This window comes from Cinclus cinclus, chromosome 17, assembly GCF_963662255.1.
Source record: "Cinclus cinclus chromosome 17, bCinCin1.1, whole genome shotgun sequence".
Classification (NCBI taxonomy): domain Eukaryota; kingdom Metazoa; phylum Chordata; class Aves; order Passeriformes; family Cinclidae; genus Cinclus; species Cinclus cinclus.
In genome coordinates, this window is record NC_085062.1 from 12,934,795 (window position 1) to 12,955,457 (window position 20,663).

At 51.6% G+C, this 20,663-nt stretch overlaps 1 protein-coding gene across 3 annotated transcripts in view; it reads left to right on the forward strand.

Moving 5' to 3' along the window:
• The window catches only part of OSBP2 (oxysterol binding protein 2), a 91,845-nt gene that overhangs the window by 42,189 nt on the left and 28,993 nt on the right, over positions 1-20,663 (forward strand). The gene's annotated exons all lie outside the window — the stretch shown is intronic.

Here is a 20,663-nt window from a genome sequence, read left to right on the forward strand (position 1 = left end):
TCCAGTTTGTTTTGGAATTTCATCAAACTTGGAGAAGAAATCAGACCAAACTCAAACTGCTGCCATCCTCTGACCTACCCGCCTTGTTTTCTTCCAGGCAAAATATTTGGAAGGTAGAAGTTACATTTTTAAGTGGCTTTTTAAATTTGATACGGTTTCTGGAAGGTGAATGGTCTGGTGCTGCTGGGAGATCCCTGGTGTGGGAGTGTGTTGTGGGATGCTGTGTGTCCATGAAGAGATGGATTGTTTCCTCCTGGTTCCCTTCATTCCCTGTGTTTATCCCAGCCGTTCCCTGGCACCTCATCCAGCCCTGGCTGTTCCATACCCTCACTCCTGTTGCCGCCTCCTGAGTTTCAGTTGCTCAGCAAGAAGTAACATTGTGATTCCTGCATTTCCTTTGGAAAGAAATGAGAAAGCTTCTCCTGACACTGAGCAACAGGGTAGGGAGCCTTTCCAAGGCACCTTCTGCTGTTCCTGGGACCCAGGTAACCCCTGATTTGCAGCAGAACGAGCTAAATCCAGGGAGAAACCTGCAATCTGTTGATAAACAGGGAACTTCAGGACTGATTTCCAAATGTTCAGATGAGTGACTGGGGGTGTGAATTAAATATTGGCAGGAGGAGGCTGGGGTCAGTTGGCAGAAAAGATGCAGAGCTGTGTTAGTTTGGGAATGTGATCCTTATGGAAAGGATCTTTAGGTTTTTTTTTTCCATGATCCTGCTTTGGTTTCCTGCAGCAGGAGTGGAGCTGAGTTGTGTGACCTCCATCCCTGCTGATCAGGGGTTGGGAATGAGGATAGAATGCAGAATATAAATGTGTGTGTGTCTGTGTATGTATTGCCCTGCATAGGTATTAACTCTGGTCTCAGTGTCAAAACCCAGGTCGTGCCTCCAGCTGGTCCTTGGATCTGATATCAGAGCAGGAGATGCTTGTTTTGAGCTAAATCCCATCAAGACCTGCCTCTCCTCTCCAATTAAAAATCCAGTCTCTCGTGGTGGCAATTTTCCCCTTAAGAACTGCCTATTCTTACTCAAACCATCGATAAATATTCCAGTAAATTAATAAAATCTCTGTGTGTATGTGCACTGCCAGCATTAGTTTCCTTGGCTTGAATGCACAGAGTGAAGATAGTGTGATCTGGCTGAATTTCTCCTTTTTCCACATGTAATTCTTGCACAGTCCTTGCCTCTGTATTTAAATGTGTCCACAGCAAGTTGTTCCAACTTAAAAGCTGGAACACAAACGATTCCTTCTTGCTGTAAAATCCTTGTAATCCTGCTGGAGTGGGGAAAAAAAAAGATCAAATGCACACTGTTAATCCATGTGGGTCCTGGTGATTCCCAATTCCCGTTCCGTGCTCTGGATCCTACTGCACACACACAGCTTCTGAGCTCTGAATTGACACTTATGCTGCATTTTTCCTCTGGAATTACTAATTCCCTCGAGACTGGGAAAATTAAAACTAGGAAAATCCAATGGTTTCGGAGTGGAGGGGTGAGAAAATGGATCTGAGGGAGGACAGGCCTGGAGGATCCTCCGGGCGTTTGTTACTCTTGGAGCTGTTGGGGTGTAAAAAGTGGTGGAGTGACTAAAATGGATAATGGACTTTCTAATAAAAAAATAATAAAAAAGGAATAAAGGAATTCTTATCTTTATTTTAAGCCAATGTCCTAAAAATAACCTCCAGCAGCATTTAAAGGGACAAGCTTCCAAATCTCCCCCTTCCTCCCCAAGAAAGCAGCATCCCTCTGGGATCAGGGCTGGATATCCAAGAGCATGGCTCCAGGGCCGGCCCCAACCGAACCTCTCCGGCCTGGGGCTGCTGCTGCCGTTCTGCACCCCTTTTTTTTTTTTTTTTTTTTTTTTTTGGTCGGTTTTCCGGCAGGGTTGGAGTTAAAGGCTGCTCCGTGGTGCATGCTGGTATGAGGCTGGTTTGATGATGGAGCCGTAGTGCCCTGCTAGCGGCATGTGCCGGGAATGGATGATGAGAAAGAAGTGTGGCACTACAATAAGGACATTTTCCTTGGCCGTTCTGTCTCCATTCCTGTGGGTTTTCCTCCATCCTAAAGCTGCCAGCCATGTAGGAGGCAGGCTCGGCTGAGCGATCCCGCGGTGGGGATGAAGGGTAGGGGCTGCTGGGAGACAGGATCCCTCCGCTCCTTCTGCAACGCCGGCTGTCTGAATAAATTCCACAAGGGTCAGTGGCCTTCCCGGCCTTCTGGATGGATCCCTGGGGCTTCCCTTGGGGCTGCTCTACTGGGGTGTCTGCCCGGGCTGGGGAGGGGCTGTTTGACCCTACGAGGAATATGTGGAATCTGCCCTGCAGGCATCACTGTGCTACATCCCTGCTGGGTTTTCTTAGGGATGGATAAAGTGTGGGGTTCCTGCTTTATCAGGTGTTTAAAAAATCCAGATGGACTCAGATTAATACAAAAAGCCCTTAAATTTGCTGATAATTTGTTCTTTTTTCGGGCATCTTTAATTGCACAGGGTATTGGTCTGTGTGTCATGGGTGAATCAGTCCCTGTGTTGGTGTCAGGATGTATTTTTTTAGTTCTAAGCCAAATTCCTGTGGAGTTGAGTGGAATGAGAGTGTTGTTGTTGTCCTGTGCTGCTCCCTGCCCACACCATGGTGAGGGCAGAGATGTTCTCCAGGAGCACTGAGCTGTGATTTAAGGTGTGCACTAAAATATCCTATCTGTTACTGCACTCTGTGTTAATCCAGGTGTTTCCCAGTAGAGCTCAGTGCCGGGTGTGCAGGAGCACTATCCTTCATGGGATAAAGGATGCTCTGCCCAAATCTACACTGATTTGAGGCAGAAATCACTGTTCTGGTGTTTTTTCCTGAGTAGGATGAAGCAGGAAAAGGCTGGGAGTGGGTCCTGGCTTTCAGTTCAACTTTTGTGTTGCTTCATGGGAGCACAAGAATTCATGGAAGTGTTCCAGGCCAGGGTGGATGGGACTTGGAGCACTCTGGGATGAGCACCCTGGGATAGTGGAAGGTGTCCCTGCCCAAGGCAGGGAATGGGACTGGATGAGCCTTAAGGTCATTCCCAACCCAACCCATTCCATCGTTCATCAGTGGTGGGGCTGAGCAAAATCCAGTGTCTCACAGTGAAGGTTGATGGTGAGAAATGAGGATTTGCAGGATGTTCTTTGCTTTCCTTGCAGACCAGAGACAGCTTCCCTGATCCTGGGCTCTGGCAGCTCATCATATCCCATGTTTTATTTCTGTCCCTGTTGTGTTCCAAGGGTCTGCCTGCAGGGACCTGGGAACACCTGGTGATTCACACCTAGGCCTTGTTTTGGTGAAATCCATATGTTGCTTCTTTGATGTAATTTGGGATAATGGCAGGACAAGGAGGAATGGCTTCTCACTACCGAATGGCAGGGCTGGATGGGATATTGGGAAGGAATTGTTCCCTGAGACGGTAGGGAGGCCCTGGCACAGGGTGCCCAGAGAAGCTGTGGCTGCCCCTGGATCCCTGGAAGTGTCCAAGGCCAGGCTGGACATTAGGGCTTGGAGCAGCCTGGGACAGTGGAAGGTGTCCCTGCCCATGGTAGGGCTGGCATTGAATGGGCTTTAAGGTCCCTTCCCACCCAACCCATTCCATGATCCCATGGTCCTGTGTCATTCCACTGTCTCCTGTGGTCCTATCCTGCTCTCAAGCATCACTTCACAATAAATTATTTTATCTAAATATAATTTCCTTTCCCCAGAAAAGGGTGAGGAAATACAAATGGGTCAAATCAAAATTCAACCAATTGAGGATTTACAGCTGGCTTCAGATGACCAAAAAAAAGAAATCTTTTTTATCAAATCCAGATTGCCCTCTTCCCTTTGCTTTCCTTCTCGAGCTGCTTTTCCAGCTGGGTGACGTAAGGACATGCGTGTTCCAGGAGTTCTGCACAGAGCTTTACATAACAAGGCTTCAGTGGAGAATAAAATGCCCCAAACCAGAATTATTCTCATCAAAAGCTGAAACCAGCCTTGTGTGAAAATTCAGGGGAAGGTGAATGGTGAGCACTGGAGAAATGGGGAGTGGGCTTGGAAACTCTAGGGATGAACCTGGGGAGATGTTTCCAAGGGTGTCTCGGGTATTTCCATGGCTGGCCCGGTCTCTTTCTGCCCCCAAAGCATCTTTCTCCCATTTTATGGTGGTATTTTTTGAGAGCTTTGCATTGACATGGGACACCCTGTCTGGTGGGGGAACATCCATTTCACACATGTGGAACAAATTTGACAAACCCAGAGGCTTTGGCCCTGGGACATGACAGGCTAGTATTTGTCATGTCTTAACAGCAAACTGAATCCCAAAGCTGGGAAAATGTTGGCTTTTAAAACCAATTTACTGTAAAAACTGTGATGTGCAAAGTGTGTCACTCTGGTAAGCACATTCCCCATTGGAAATGCAGTATTTTGGGTGGGAAAATACATCCCAAGGAGGCTTTGCTTTTCATTTGGAAATCCTCATGCTGTGGTTTTCTTTTCCCCTACCAAAATGTTGTCCTTAAAACTACTTATCTCCTCAAAATGAGCTGTCTGAAGTATGTTTAAAATGCTGATGACTTTTAATGAGCAGCCCAGGGAAAAGCTGGGCCTGGCTCTGCTCCACAGGAGATTCCTTGGGAACAGAAGAGCTCAGCCTGGAGGCTTTGGGTGGCTTTAGGAGTTCCTTTTGTGCTTGTGGGATAAAACCAATTATTGAATCTTTGAGCTGAACGATTCAGTATTCCAGAATGATTGGATTGAAAGGGTCCTTAAAGCTTCTCTGGTGCCACCCCTGCCTTGGGCAGGGACACCTTCCACTATCCCAGGGTGCTCCAAGCCCCCGTGTCTGACCTGGCCTGGGACACATCCAGTGTCCAAATTGTGCCTGTGCTCTTTTGATTACACAGAGACAGAGGAAGGTGAAGATGGATTTAAGGAGGTGTTTTGTTCTGTGTTTGTGTTCAGGGGTTGATTGGTTCAGTCAGAGCCGATGGGATCTTGAGTTTTGGGTTCATGGCCAAATTAAGGAGGAAGGACTGTGGTGCTGAAGTCTTTAGAGAGAGGGGAATGCAGACACTTCACTTGCTGTGCACAGAAAGATCTGTGGGTAGCTTACAGATAAAGATAATTAGCTTATCATTAGTTAATTTTGAGGATCTCAAAGCTCTTGGCAGTAGAAGCAGCGCTGTTCCTGCTTTCAGAGGGCATTTCCATCAGGAATTTCCCTCTCCAACTCCATGCTGTGTGTTTGGTGCTGGGTTTCTTACCATGCCTAAATGCAATCTAGTCATTAATATTTGATGGTGACATGGACAATTATCCTCAAAGGAATGTCATATCCTGGGCTGCACCTGGCCCATGGCTTCAGCACACAGAGGGGACCATAAAATAGATGGAAAAATGCATTTCTCCCCCTACAGACATGCAGAGTGTATTTATTTCATGGCCCAGCTAGGAACCATTAAAGGAGTGTTTAAAGTCTGCTCAGGAATGAGCTGGATTAAATTTCCAGGAGGACCAAGCACATGTGGCTGCTGGAGTGTTGATGATGGATGGGCTGTATCCTGCTCCCGAAGCAGATATGTTGGTTCAGCCTTTCTCCAGATTTATTTAGAAATCTCTCAAGGTGGGGAGTTCTTTCCTGAGAGTTTTGGCATGAGGAGGTGCTGAATCCATCAGTGGCATCCTGGTTGTTCAGCTCCTGGGTTAAGAGTCTGGAGTTTGGGCTGGTGCTGTGCCTGGCTGGAGCTGCTGGGGAACTGGAGGTGTTTTGTTGCAGCTTTAGCAGTTGTGGCTGCTGATTTATTTGTCAAAAGTACTTAAAATCTGTAATCAGGGCTGATGGATTCACCTCGTTTAAAATAAAGCCTGGATGCTCCACGGCTGAGTCATGGGTCACACAGGGTGCATTGAATGGGGCCCTGCCCGGTTTCCTTTGCTGTGGATAGTTTTTCCAGGTGAAATAATGATGTAGGAATGTCCATGGAGATGCTTGGAGATGTTTCATGTTGTGGAATCCTCTCATTTCAAGAAGTGGGAGCTCAGGGAGCTCAGTGTGAGCTGGGATGTCCAGGTCAGAAGTGGAAGGAAACCCTCCTGTGACTGCCCTTGACACCCGGGGCTGGGGAGGGTGGATGTGGAGGTGTCTGTGTGCACTGGGCTGTGCTAGGGGGTATTCAGACTGGAGATCAGGGAAAGGTTCTTCCCTCCCCCAGAGGGTGCTGGGCACTGCCCAGGCTCCCCAGGGAATGGTCCCGGCCCCGAGGCTGCCAGAGCTCCAGGAGTGTTTGGACACCAGGGATGGACAGGGTGGGATTGTTGGGGGGTCTGTGCAGGGCCAGGGGCTGGGCTGGGTGATCTTTGGGTCAGCTCAGGGTATTCCATGATTCTATTCCATGATTCTCACTGGGATGAGCTTGTAGGGCAGCAAGTGTCCATGGGGCCATCACGGAATGTCACAGGGCCCAGAACTGGCCAAGTCCATCCTTTGCAGCCCTCAGCACTCAGCAAAGCAGCAGATCATGTGCTGAGGGCAGAGAGTGTTCATTTTTTTTCCAAATGATGTTCTCTCTGCCCTGTTCCATTTCATTTTTAGCAATTGTGAAAGTGGATTCCTGCCCAGGAGCACACGTGGCTTGGCTGGGAGAGGATGCAGTGCAAGGATGTGCAGGTGCCATGGAAATGGTTCAGGGACACGGTTTAGGGTTGGGCCTGCAGGTGTTGGAGGTTAATGGTTGGACTGGAGGACCTTAAAGGGCTTTTACAACCCAGATAATCCTGGGATTCTATGACATGGATGCACTGCCTAGGAGCTCCTGGTGCAGGCACAAGGCAGGAGCTGCTCTGCACCTCGGAGCTGATCAGTAGCAATCACTAATAACAGGAGTTTATTATCTGTACCTTAATTACAAAGCACAGTAATTAGGGAGGAAGTGGCCATCTTGACAGCCTGATGGTGTTAATTAGAGACCAGGAACACTCCTACAGGATTGGAAGGGAGATGAACTCCCAGCTCCATCAAAGGGCTCTGCAAATAGAGACCCTGGCTGCAGCAGGAGTGAATTTCCTTATTTCTTCTCCTTTTTTTTTTCCTGATCTGTCTGCTCTGACAGCCAGCACAGCACTTCCTGGGGGGACTGTGCTTCTCCCTCTCTGTGCTGACCTGCTGAGACATTCCAGGGATGGATTGGTTGTTCGGAGGAGCTTTTGGCAGTAAATCATTGACAGGACCTGCTGTGCAGGGAGCAGAGCATGGCCTGGCCTCAGCCCTGCCTGTTCTGTGTCCTGCTGCTGGAGCAGCTGTCAGAGCAGCCAGTGCTGCTGTGCTGCTGCTTCCTGCAGGGATCAAACCTGGATTTACCTGTGCTCCCACAGCAGGAACTGAGCCTGCCCAGGAGGGACCTTGGGGTTGTCCTGGCTGTAAAGGAGGTGGCTGCCAGGCATGGGGCCCATGTGGGATGGTCCATGGCTCACCACAGACAGTAGAACTGTGATTTGGTGCTCTAACCTGGCACATGTGACAATGCCCAGGCCTTGGGGACAGGTCTGTTATCCTGTGATGCTATGAAATCACCTGTCCTTGCAGGGGAGGTGGCCTGGGGACAGAGGGGCTGGAAAGCTGCTGGTAGGAAAAGCCCTGGAGGTGCTGGTGACAGGTGTCACCAAACCAGGTGGCCAAGAGGCCAAGAGCACCTGGGCTGTGCCAGCCCTGGGGTGGCAGCAGGAGCAGGGCAGTGCCCGTTCCCTGTGCTGGCACCGCTGGGGCACCTCCAGTGCTGGGGCAGCTCTGGGCCCCTCCTGACCAGAGAGACCTGGAGGGGCTGGAGGGTGTCCAGGGAAGGGAACAGAGCTGGGGAAGGGGCTGGAGCACCAGGAGGGGCTGAGGGAGCTGGGAAAGAGAGAAAAGCCTGGAGAAAAGGAGGCTCAGGGGGGACCTTGTGGCTCTGCACGACTCCCTGACAGGAGGGGACAGCCGGGGGGGTCGGGCTCTGCTCCAGGGAACAGGGACAGGAGGAGAGGGAACGGCCTCAGGCTGGGCCAGGAGAGGTTCAGGTTGGATACTGGGAAAGTTTTTTCATGGAGAGGGCAGTCAGGCATTGAAAGGAGCTGCCCAGGGAGGTTTGGAGTCCCCATCCCTGGATGGAGAGGTGTCCAAAGAAGGCCTGGATGTGGCACTCAGTACTCTGGGCTGGTGACAAGGTGGGGATCAGGCACAGCTTGGACTTTATGAGCTTGGAGGCTTTCACTGCCTGTGGGTTCTGAGGGAGCAGTACTGAAATCCAAAGGCAAAAGGGGTGTAAGTTGGGTGCCTTTTTGGGGCTGCTGCTGCCCCGCTGCCATCTTCCCTGAGCCTGAGGCTCTGCACAGAGCAGTGGGGCTGGGAGACTCCCAAGTCCTGCACGTCTCTGCTGTGCCTTTGGCATGTCCTGACCTTTGGGAATTGGAGTAGGGTGGATAACTGACACTCCTGGATCCTCTTACCCCTGGTAAGCTGAGCCCTGGCAGCTCAGGAGTTTCAGTGCCCATTGGGACGTGTCTCCATCTCTGTGTCCGCACTGCGGCTCAGCCTGGCTGCTTCTCCAAAGCCTGGGATAAACTGAGCTTGGGGCCTGCAGGGATGTGCTGAGCTGTGATCCTGAGGCAAGGGGCATGTTAGCTGCTGGATTTGGGAGAAGGGAGGCTCAGGTGCTCTGTCTGAGCTGCTCTGGGTGGCACTGCAGTGGTTGGGGATGGGCTGCCCGTGTCCCAGCACGCCGTCACCGCTGTTGTCTGGTGCTGCTGGGCTTTTCTGTTCCCCTGTGATCCTGCACAGCTGTGGTGTGACAGGGACAGGGCTGTGATGGCCATGTCCCTTCCCTGCTTCCCTCTCCCTCTGCTCATCCTCCCTGAGAGTGAGGGCCCTTGTCATCCACCTCCTTGTTCACAAGCTTAGTGAGCAAAGAGAGAGCTGACAGGAGTGTCCTTGTGTCCTTTGCACATCTCCCACTGCTTTCTGGGAGCAGGAGGAAGCCTGGGGCAGGATGTGTGTCCTCTGCTGCTGGGAGACTTCCAGGAAAAAAAAAAAGCTCCTGGTAAAAAAAAACAAACATAAAATAAAAAAAAATCCTGGGCCAGATTCACTGTGGTGAACCCCTGGGAGTGGTGCTGGGTACACCAAGGATGAGGTATTCCTCAGGGATGGGAGCTCCTGGGAGCTCTCCAAGGCCTTTGGCTTCCCGAGTCTCCTTCCCTGATGGATGTTAGGGGGAAAGGCCGGCCCATCTGTGAGCTCCCCTCCTCACCCTGCTGACATTGGAGATGGACCTAGGGCTGGAAAATGTTTAAGTATCATAAAAAATGGATGTTCAGTGATGCAGGAGGAGACATCCAAGACATGTGATGGTTTCCGTAGCAGCGTGCCAGGGCTTGCTTTTGTCTGGGGAAGAACAGGGTGTCACCCCCCAGCTGTGACAGTGCTCACTTCTGTGAGTTTCTGCTCTGAAAAAAAAATTAATTTCTTCCAAAATACTTGAATTTTAGTTATTTCTGGGATTGTTCCTGGCTAAGGAAGTTGCTTATGCCTGGCCCGGTGTCCTGCCTGTCACCCCTTCAGGGATTCGGGGGCTTCTTGTCCCCAAGCTCATGGTGCCACCAGACTGTGGCACCTGCTCCATTTCAGTATGGAGGACTGATGAAAATCCATAGTAATGACTGGATACTGAAGGATTCAGTGACTAAATGAACAGGAACAATTAATTAACAAGTTTTGTACATTTTCTGACGTGCTTTGGACAAGTGACTGAATTATTTATCATGGCACTTCTGTCTATAAGCTAAATATTCCCTTGGAGATGGTCCTGGAGCTGCAGGCAGGGCAAGTCCTCCCTGCTGGGATCTCTTGGATCAAGTGTGGGCTGTGAATTCAGGGGTACAGAGAATTAAGAGCAGGGATGGTTTAGTGAAGGGCAAATGGTAGATGTTCAGCTGGATGTGGATCTTTGAGAGGCTCAGAAAGGGACACTGAGGTCTGTGCCTCTGCCCTGCTGATATGGATCTATCCAGGGATGAGAAGTGCTTTCGAGGGCAGCTTTGGGTGGGGCTGGTGGGGAGAATAACTGGATATCCAGGCTGACTGCAGGATTTTGGAGTGATGTGGCCTTCTGCAAGGTCACCATAGCTGAGAGTCATGGAGTGGTTTAGGTGGGAAGGGACCTTAAAGCTCATCCAGTACCACCCCTGCCTTGGGCAGGGACACCTTCCACTGTCCTAGGCTGCTCCAAGCCCTGTCCAGCCTGGCCTTGGACACTTCCAGGGATCCAGGGACAGCCACAGCTGCTCTGGGCACCCTGTGCCAGGGCCTGCCCACCCTCCCAGGGAACAATTCCTTCCCAATATCCCATCCAGCCCTGCCCTCTGGCAGTGGGAAGCCATTCCCTGTGTCCTGTCCCTCCATCCCTTGTCCCCAGTCCCTCTCTATCTCTCCTGGAGCCCCTTTGGGCACTGACAGGACCTGCTGGGATCCCTGGACACTTCCTGGGCTTGCAGAAGAGATGAGGAGCTGAAGGTGATGCTGCAGGCACTGGGGCTGTGTGCTTGCCTCCTGCCAGTGGAATCAGTTCTGGCTTCTCCTGCTGGGATTCCTGGCAGGGAAGCATTTTCCAGGTGTGACAAGAGGCAGTCACTGTCCCTGGCCCCAGCTCTGCACCCGAACTGCTCCTGGAGTTCAACACTTTGTGTGTCGCTGCTGTTCCAAGCTGCAGAATGAAGTTTCTATTTTTATCAAGCCATTATTTTATTTTTTTTTATTTTCTTTCCTGGCAATGAGCTGTGCTGCTGAGCCCCCAATTATTTGCTAATGAGCTGTTATTTCCCTGTAATCAGTCCTTCCCCTCCTTGTTTTACTCATTGCTATTCACAAGTGCCCGCAGGGGACGGGAAGGACATTTGGCCGTGTCCAGCAGGACTAACTGTGACTCTCCAGTGCTCCCACAAAAGCATCAGCTGAGTTCATTTTATCTCCTCTTGTTTCCTGCCAGCTCTGCTCCTCAATCTCTGTGAGATTCCTCTTCAGGAGGTTTCAGGGCTGGATCCATATTTTCCATAGGACTTCCCAACTTCTTATCCTGTTGGAGACAGGGAGCAGAGTATTGTAGTCAAAAGGCAGAGCAAAAAAACCAACCACCAATCCTCCACCTCCTCCAAAAGCCAGCGAAGTGGCATCTTGCAAATCTCTCTTGGCTCCTCCTGAAAAGAGCTTTGGAAAGATATTGAAGAAACCCACTGGAAAAACTTGCGGAAGCAGTACTGATGCCTGCCTGTGTTTCAGCCCACATATATACATATATATGTGTAGGTATTTATGGAATCACAGAATGTTTTTTGGGTTGGAAAAGCCCCCTAAGAGCATCGAGTCCAACTATTCCCCTAGGACTGCCTAGGCCAGCACTGGTCCATGTCCCCAAATGCCACATCCACAGAGTTTTTAAATCCCTCCAGGGATGGGGACTCCAACTCTGCCCTGGGCAGCTGTGCCAGTGCCTGACCATCCTTTCCATGAAGGAATTTTCCCAATATCCACCCTGAACCTCCCCTGGCCCAGCCTGAGGCCGTTCCCTCTCCTCCTGTCCCTGTTCCCTGGAGCAGAGCCCGACCCCCCCCGGCTGTCCCCTCCTGTCAGGGAGTTGTGCAGAGCCACAAGGTCCCCCCTGAGCCTCCTTTTCTCCAGGCTTTTCTCTCTTTCCCAGCTCCCTCAGCCCCTCCTGGTGCTCCAGCCCCTTCCCCAGCTCTGTTCCCTTCCCTGGACACCCTCCAGCCCCTCCAGGTCTCTCTGGTCAGAAGGGACACAGGGACAATGCTCTCCAGCCCTCAGGGCTCCCTGTGTCACAGCTGCTCCTCTGTAGCTGCTCCCTTTTCCAGCTTTGCTTCCTGAGTATCTTGAGTTGTTCCTTGTGGATTGTCAAAAAGTCTCCAGTTGACTTCTCCCACTTCTGCCCAACCCTGTCCTTCCAGCCACTGTCCCTTTGGGATGTGTTTCCCAGCCTCAGTGCCATCAGGGGTGTCCTTTCCTGGGACATTCTGTGAGTGCAGGTTCCCAAACTGGCTGTGGCCTGGTGAGGATTTAGCAGAAATCACCTCATGTCTCAAATTTGCCTTCTCTGTTCCTACAACTCTGAATTTGTCTGCTCTTTTTAAAAGAGAATTTTCCAAATTCCATTGGAATTTTGCATGGATCTGTGACCAGTGCCTCCCAGAGCTGCCTCTTGGGTTGGATCTCCCCACTTATACCACATGGAGTCCTGGATTGATCACATCCTGCATTTCATCTCCATTTCTTCAGTGTATCCATCCTATTTGTAGTTTAAACCCTGCCTTTTGGTGTGCTTTAAACTCAATTCGTGTGATTCTGTAGCCTGAATTTCAACTTACAGGGGTTGTTCAGGTGTTTGGGTGTTGGGAAAATCCCATTTGTGCCAGGAACTGCATGACTGCACTCCAGACAAAGTGCAGCCTGTGCTGCTTAGGATTATTGATCAGGAACATCATCTTTTTGTAATTGCAGCAATAAAATGTTCAATAGCCAGGCTGGGAATGCTGCAGTGGTGGGAATGGAGATGCTTTGTGCTTTCCCACTGCCCATTTTTGTATCCTGCTTATTTTTGTAGATTGTGGAATAGTTGGGGTTGGATGGGCTTCAAGCCCATCTCCTTACACCCCTACCATGGGCAGGGACACCTTCCACTGTCCCAGGCTGCTCCAAGCCCTGTCCAACCTGGCCTTGGACACTCCCAGGGATCCAGGGGCAGCCACAGCTGCTCTGGGCACCCTGTGCCAGGGCCTCCCCACCCTCCCAGGGAACAATTCCTTCTCAATATCCCATCCAGCCCTGCCCTCTGGCAGTGGAAGCCATTCCCTGTGTTCTGTCCCTGAATCCCTTGTCCCCAGTCCCTCTCCAGCTCTCTTGGAGCCCCTTTGGGCACTGGAAGGTCTGAGCTCTCCCTGGATCCTTCTCTTCTCCAGATGAACACTCCTAGGAGCAGCGGCCTTCATCTCTGGGTTGGCTCTGTGGGCCCTTCCCACCTGCTCCCACTGAATGTGACTTCAGGATATGTCCCAGCTTGTCACAAGCAGCCACGTTTCCCTATTTTAAGCTCCAATTTGCCTGTGCAGCTTTCCCTTTGCATTAGCAGGAAGAAGCAACAGCCCTGCCAGGTTGGTGGTAATTGCTGAGCGATCACCCGGATTTGGAATGATTTATGAATGATTATTTTCTCTACTATTTTGATGATTAATTCTCAGTGTAATTCTTTCTAACCACCAAAATTCTGCCCGTTCCTGCATCTGCAGCTGCTATAAACCTCATCCATCTCCCTGGCAGCCAGGCCAGGCTATTAAATATAGATCCCTGCTCCATTTAATATTCATAGCGATTAAAAGTGATGAAAGCAGCTGTGTCTGCCAGAGCCAGGGTGGAAATTGCTCTGCTTCAGGAATGATGGGTGAGCAGCGTATCCCAGAGATCCAGATAATTCCACACAGGAAGGGCTGGTGATTCTGAATCATACCCTTGCTTGGTGTTGGGATAAACGGGAAATCTGGAAGGGAGGTGGGGTTGATTTCTGTGGATCTACTGTGAGGAGAAAGAGCTTGGAGTTTTGGCTGGGATGGCTGCAGGATTTGCTGCTGGCTGATCCTCCTGGACATCCTCCCCTCTCTCTGTGCGAGGAGAAAAGGCTTTTCCCAGTCAGTGGGATACTTTTCATAGTTTTAGGTCCAAAATTCCCAGACAAATGTGGGAAAAGGCAGTTCCACAAGAGGTGGATCTGGGAATGGAGGCATAATCCATGCTGTGCTGGTGGTTAGACCATCCAGGCACCTGAAGGCTGCTTGTTCCAGGGATTGGGAACAGCCAGGCTCCCCCGGCAGATGTGCAGGTCCTGCTGCTGAGGGGGAAATCAGCTGCTGAGATGTCCCATTGTCACTGTGTGACCTCTGGTGGCTTTGGGGCAACCCAGGAATGCTGTTTGAATTAAAGTCATCAGCGTTCCTTCTGCCCTATCAGAGCTTTCCCTGTGGACAGCACTCGGGGATCTCTGCTCTGACTCGACTTCACTCCTGCAGTATTGATCCTGCACTTCCAACCCCCGTCAGCTCATTCCAGCTGCCTCCAGGAGAAAGCTGGGTTTAATTTCCAGCACAGGGCCAGTCCTGCCTTTGGAGGCTCCAGTGGGGTGGTAGGGAAGTAGCTCAGGCTTGCAGGAGGATTTCGGGGAGATTCAAAGTGATGTAGGAAGGACGAGGACTGTTGCTGAAAAATGAGGATACTTGGGAAGGAAAAGTTTTCCACTCACAGGGAGAAGAGAGGTAAGGGATGGAGGGTGAGGAGAACCATGCTGGACTTGGAGAGGAAGATAAGCAGGGTTGAACTGCCCACCCCAGCCATGGTGTGGGGCTGAGGAACTGTGGTGCTTTGGGCTGGAGACATCACAGCCAGACTCTGGATACAGTTTGGGAATTTTGGAGTAAAAGGTCTAATGCTGAACCCTTCAATCCCTTCTCCTCCTCCTGGTTTATCCCTGAAAGGGCTCTTCCCAGCCCTGCTCATCCACAGGCAGCACTGGAACAGCCCAGCCATGAGCAGCAGCTCCCTGGGATTGCTCCTTGATGGTTTTGGGGTGGGAGCTCAGCGTGGCAGTGCCTCCTGTGGGATCCCTGCCCCTGGGGTCCCCGTGGACTGCACTGCAAAGCCCCAGTGTGTCCCCAGAGCATGGAGGCGCTCTGGTGTTGTGCCTCCAGCCAGCAGCTCTCCCACCAGCACTAGAGAAATTTCAGACAATGGCAAACATTTATCTGAGGGAAGATTTCAAGATGGAAAAAGGAGGTGGAAAGGGAGCTCTGCCTTGGAGGCTCTGGCAGGATGCTGCTCCAGGCACTGAGGTTTGTGTTCTCTGGGCTGAGAAACAAGCCCAAGGAGGCTTACGGATGGTGGCTGTCGATCCATTTGCCATAGATTAAATTGCATCACAGCTCCAAAAATAATCTGCCCATTTTACGGTGAGGCTGCCTGTTCCTATAGCAACACTGCGTGCCCGTGCCCTACAAACCAAACCCAGCCCGGCTTGCTGGAGCTGCTCCCAAGTCCAAACAAAGCACGAGGGGTTCGGCTTGGGGAGCACTTGGGTTTGGGGGTGGTGTAAAGTACGAGCCTGGAGTGTTCCTGGAGAGGGGATTTATGTGAAGCTGCTGTGGTTTGTTTCTCTGGGATTTGAGCCTGTGCTTGCAAATGTTCCCCGAGTGCATCGTGAGGAGAGCAGGAAGTAGCAGCTGCATTTTTGGAGCCTTCCTGGAGTGGGGGGGGGGAAGGAGGAGGAAAAGGAGAAGGAGGAGGGTGTTATGTGGGTTACCACAGTTTCTGGGGCCAGCCCTGCTGTGCCACACTTGTGTCACACTTGTGTCATGGCATGGGGAAGAGGGATGGGATTGGACTTAGGTGGTGATGGCTGCTCACACTCTGCTCAGCCCAAATGCACTGCTCCAGCCCAGGGTCCTGGAGGTGTTGACACCAAGCCCTGCACAAGGCCAGGACAAAGCTTGGCTGCAGGACGGAGAGGGGGATGCATTAAAGTCATGGCTAGTTCCTCTGTGCCACTGGTGAGCACAGCGAGATCTCCAGAGCACACTAGGAATGCAGGAATCCTTAGGAGGATGCTGTGGAGGCTGGGCTGCCTCATCCACAGCACAGGAGCCAGAGGAACCTGGCAATTTGCTGTCAGATTTTTCCTGCCAGCCTTTCATGTTTGTTTTCTTGAGGAGCTTTTGTTCCCTGAGGAAGAGCGACAGGAATTCTTGCTGAATGTCTGTCTTTCATTCTGAGGAGGAGCAGGTTGAGGAGGAGCAGGGTGAGCTTGGGTGAAGCTCCTTAGCTAGGGATATGCTGCTTCCTGAGGGGATTCAGGCCCACCTGCATCCCAGTATGGGGCTGGGAGCCGCTCCCCCCCGCCAGCCCCCGAGGGTTTGCTGCTCTAGGGAGGCTCTTTATTCCATGGGGAGCAGGTGGCAGAGCTGGAGCACCAGGAGGGATGAGGATCGGGCGAGAGCACTGCTGTTGTCCTGCATGGAAAGAGGGGATCCATCACTGAGCACTTCCCTCTGCAGGGACAGGGTGTGCTGGGGACTGGAAACCATGGAGTAAAGCAGTCTTTGTGTCCTTGGAGGATGTCCTTGTGGGGGGGAGCAGGGAGGCTCCTGCACGGCCTCCAGGCTTTTTGCTGGTCCTCAACACGGTCCAGATCCCCTTTGGCCCTGCCCAGATGGGGGATGTTGGTTTGAGGTTTAATGGGATTTAGGAGCTGCTGGGAGCTGAGGATGCAAAAAGACCAAACTGGGGGAAAGGGGAGAGGGCAGCATCCAGAGACAAGGAGCACAGAGTATTGGAATAGAATCCCAGAATCATTAAGGTTGGAGAAGTTCTCTAAGGTCAGTGAGTCCAACCCTTCCTCAGCACTGCCAAGGCCACCAATGATCCATGTCCCCAAGGGACACATCCACATGGCTGTTAAATCCCTCCAGGGATGGGGACTCCAGCACTGCCCTGGGCAGTTGTGCCACCCTGACCACCCTTTCCATGAAGGAATTTTCCCAATATCCACCCTGAACCTCCCCTGGCCCAGCCTGAGGCCGTTCCCTCTCCTCCTGTCCCTGTTCCCTGGAGCAGAGCCCGACCCCCCCCGGCTGTCCCCTCCTGTCAGGGAGTTGTGCAGAGCCACAAGGTCCCCCCTGAGCCTCCTTTTCTCCAGGCTTTTCTCCCTTTCCCAGCTCCCTCAACCCCTCCTGGTGCTCCAGCCCCTTCCCCAGCTCTGTTCCCTTCCCTGGACACGCTCCAGCCCCTGAGCATCCTCCACCTCAGCCAGTCTTCACTTCCCCTGTTCTGGTTCCTCCTCATTTCCTGCATGTTTGAAACTCCTTTCAAAGCCATCACTAAGACTCCTTCTGGGATTTCTTGGAAAATGTTTCAGTCAGATTCTGCTGGGTGTCCCTCACCGTCACCCTGTGGGAATCATGTTTCCCCTCTCCCCCTTTTCCCTCTCCTAAATCCTCCAAAGTATTTAAGAATCTGTGTTTTTGCAGCTTCCAAGAGTGGGAGCCTGAGTGGGTGCCTGTAGGAACCCCCCATTTGGATTGAAGTGCTGTGATCTTGCTGCACTTCGGCTTCTTCAAATCTCCTTTCGTCCATCCTTGAATGAGGAGCCCTGGATAGACTCTCTCTGTGGGTATTTCCTGACCTTCAGGGTGTTTTCCCAGCCTTAGCAAAGCCAAATCATTTTATTCCCTGTCTGAGCTGATACAAAAGCTGGAATAAGGGCAGGATCCTCAAAGCTGTGGTGTTTGGCTGGGCTCCAAGGAAAGATCTCCAGGCAGAGGCTTGCTGCTCTCCCACCTTTCTGGATGAGTGAATCCTTCATCCTCAGCAATAGGAAAAACACTTTTGCAGCTCTCTCCTCCAGCCCTTCATGGTAATCTTCAGCTGTAACTACAGGAGTTGGTGTGTCATGTGCAAAGGTTGGTCAAAGGTGGGACATGATGGTCTTGGAGGTCTTTTCCAGCCTAAATGATCCTATGATTCAAAGCAGCTTCCCTGAGAGCAGCCCTGATGGGGGAATGAGGGGATGCCAGAGCCCAGAGTCCCTGTCCTGTGCTGTGTCACAGCATTACCGTAGCAGTTTGTCCTGCTGGTACTGAGAGCAGCTGGAGAGCTGGTGGGGATGGCCTGGTGGGAGCAGAGCTCCTCTGCTGGGATCTGGGGCTGCTGCTCCAAAAGTTGGTGTGGGGCTGAGTGGCTGCTGCTTGCTGCAGGAAGCAGAAGGATTCCTGTTTCTATGGATTTGGGATTTGGTCAGCTTTCCCAGGAGCTCCTGGGAGAAAGGTGGAAGCACCTTCAGAGCCGGTGTCAGAGCTCCACCTTGGGAATGGCAGTGAGGAGTTTTGAGTGCTCTGTGTGATCATTTCTGCTTTCAGCCACTCTGATTTATTTGACTGTAGCTGTGACATTGGATTTCCTTCTTTCCATGCTTTGATTTGAGATAATTGCAGCAAATTATGTTGCTTGAGATACATATATATATATATGTAAAATATTATATACTTAATTATATACATATATAATTAATTGGTTCCTGCTACAGTGGAAGGTGTCCCTGCCCATGTCAAGCAGATGGAAGGACGTGAGCTTTAAGGTCCCAACCCAAACCATTCCATGATTCTCTGATTGCAGTTGTCCATGCAGGGGGAGGAAGGTGGGGTCCTTCTGCCCACCCTGGCAGCATTCCAGCATTCCACAGCAGCAGCTTTGGGACAGCAGGAGCTGATGAGGGATGCTCAGTCAGGTCAGCTGGAATGAGCAGCATCGCTGGGCTGACCCAGGTTCCTTCCCCCTTTTCCTGGGCTTTGAGGCACTTATATAATTCTGCACAGTGATAAAAAATTAGGCCATGGTGTGTTCCTGCCTCAAGCTGAGCACTTGGGCAGGGATTGTTCCCACAGCCTTGATCAATGAACAGGAAATAATGTCCTGGCAAAGTGCAGAGCCTGTCCCTCTCCATGCTCTGCCATCCATGTGTTGGCACTGCCCAGGCTCTCCAGGGAATGAGCATGGCCCTGAGGCTGCCAGAGCTCCAGGAGCTGCCAGGGACTGGGTGGGATTGTTGGGGTGTCTCGGTGATCCTTGTGGGTCCTTCCCAACTCAGGGCATTCTGTGATTGTATGACAAATCCTCTGGCTGTGGTCTGGGATTGAACCTGGGCAAGGTGGTCCAGGCTTTGCTATGGAAATACCAGAGCACTGACAGCCCATGGCAGCCAGGTCTTTTGGGCAGCATTTTGTGTAAGGCAGGATGGGGGGAAAATTAAAGGGAGGGATTTGAGGGTTAATGCTGCTTGGGGATTGTCAGAGAGGCACTTTCTCTTGCTTGGCATAATTTTTGCAGCACTTGTAAGCAGATAAAATTGTGCATTATTTTTGATGCCTGTAAACAGAGAATTGGAAAATTTAGATTGTCCCCTGGAGGCCCTCAGAGGTAGGTTTTGCCATGTTCAGGCTCCTGTTGGCAATGACAGCTGAGTTAGCAGGGTTGGCTTCTGCTCCTGGGAGCTTTATAAAACATGGAACTTTATTATAAATCGGCTGTTAAAGTCCAGCTTCATTAGATCAGATCCCAGAGCTACAGAGGAGAGGTTTTGCCTTCTGGAGTGAAGGCAACTGGCACAGCCTGCAGAGACTGCTGGATGCTGGTGGGAAGAGCACAGCTTCTCACCTGGAGACAGAGATGGTAAAGGAGGCCAGAGACTGCCCTGGACAGCCCTGGGGACACAGCTCAGAGTGGCTGGAGCAGCTTGGTGTCCCTCTCCCAGTGAGTGTCTGGGGTATGGAATGCTCTGTCGGTGAAAGCACTGGCTCAGGACAGGTGCAGAGACAATATCCAAGGCCAGGGAATGTGCCCACACTGCTGGAGACCCTTTGTGTACCCCAGCACAGGTGGAAACACCGTGGGAATACTTGAAACTTTTGTGTCCAAAATTGGACTTTGAGGAGGTTTTGGTTATTTTCTGTACTGGTAGAAAAGTGGCTTCGATTTTCTCACCAGGTCTTTTGGAGTTGTCCTGTGGTGTGAGCCTGTGTCATGGCTGTGGTGCCTCTGTGCACCCTCCTGGGATGGAGTCCTTGGAATCCTGCCTCTTCCTATTCCCCTTCCCCTACGGTCTGTTGTGGACACTTCCCTGATTCCGGGGGTGTTTTCAAACCTCTAGTCCTGTCCCCTGTCAGGCTCAGCAGCTCCCCAGCCTGTCTTTGGGAGCTACTCAGCTCCCAAACACCTCAGCTGGCAGCTCCCCTTCCTTGGGAAGCTCTCAGCTGGTTTCCCCTGGGTGCTCTGATTGTCCTTGGTGGCTGCTTCCTCTCCTGGCTCCAGCAGCAGCTGCTGGTGTTTGTCAGCTGGGTTGCAGAGGGATCAAGTGGTGACATTGGGAAATGCTGTCCTGATGCTTCCTGAACCACTTGGGTTTGCTCTGTGCCCTGTTTCCATTGGATTTTCTCCCATTATCCTTGGGCAGTGAGGTTGGTCCTGCTGTGGAGGATCTGTGCTGTCCCTGAGCTGTGCCTCCTGTCCCATCACATCCATTCTGGGGAGGTTCACCATGAGTCCTGGTGTGACACCGTGCTGTGCTCTGCTCCTGCTTCCACTCCATGTTGATGAGCCTGTCACATTTATCCAGATCCTTGCCTTTGGATCACAGTAATCAAAGGGTGCTCTTCCTCTGGTTTCCTTACTGTGGATTCAATCTGAGCAGTGCCTGAACACCTCTCCCAGTACCCACAGCATTTCCAGAGCTTCTATGAAGGAGCCAAGAATAGCAGCCAAACACCCACCTGCTGGGGAATCACGGGTTTCCTTCTTTCCTTGCAGCCCTGAGGGGGAATGTGCTGCTCCCCCATTACACCAGAGCCATCCTTGAGCTCAGTGCCTGGATTGTTTGGAGAATGTTCTCACTCCCCCAACTCCCCCAGACCTGGCAGAGAAGCTGCAGACAGGTTTTGCTGGTGCCCATCTCTGACCAGAAACAGAAGACTGAGAGAAGGGAGATAGAGGAACAGCTCCCTGCTCTGCTGCCTCAGTGGGGCTTGGGAGCACCTGGAAAACCCT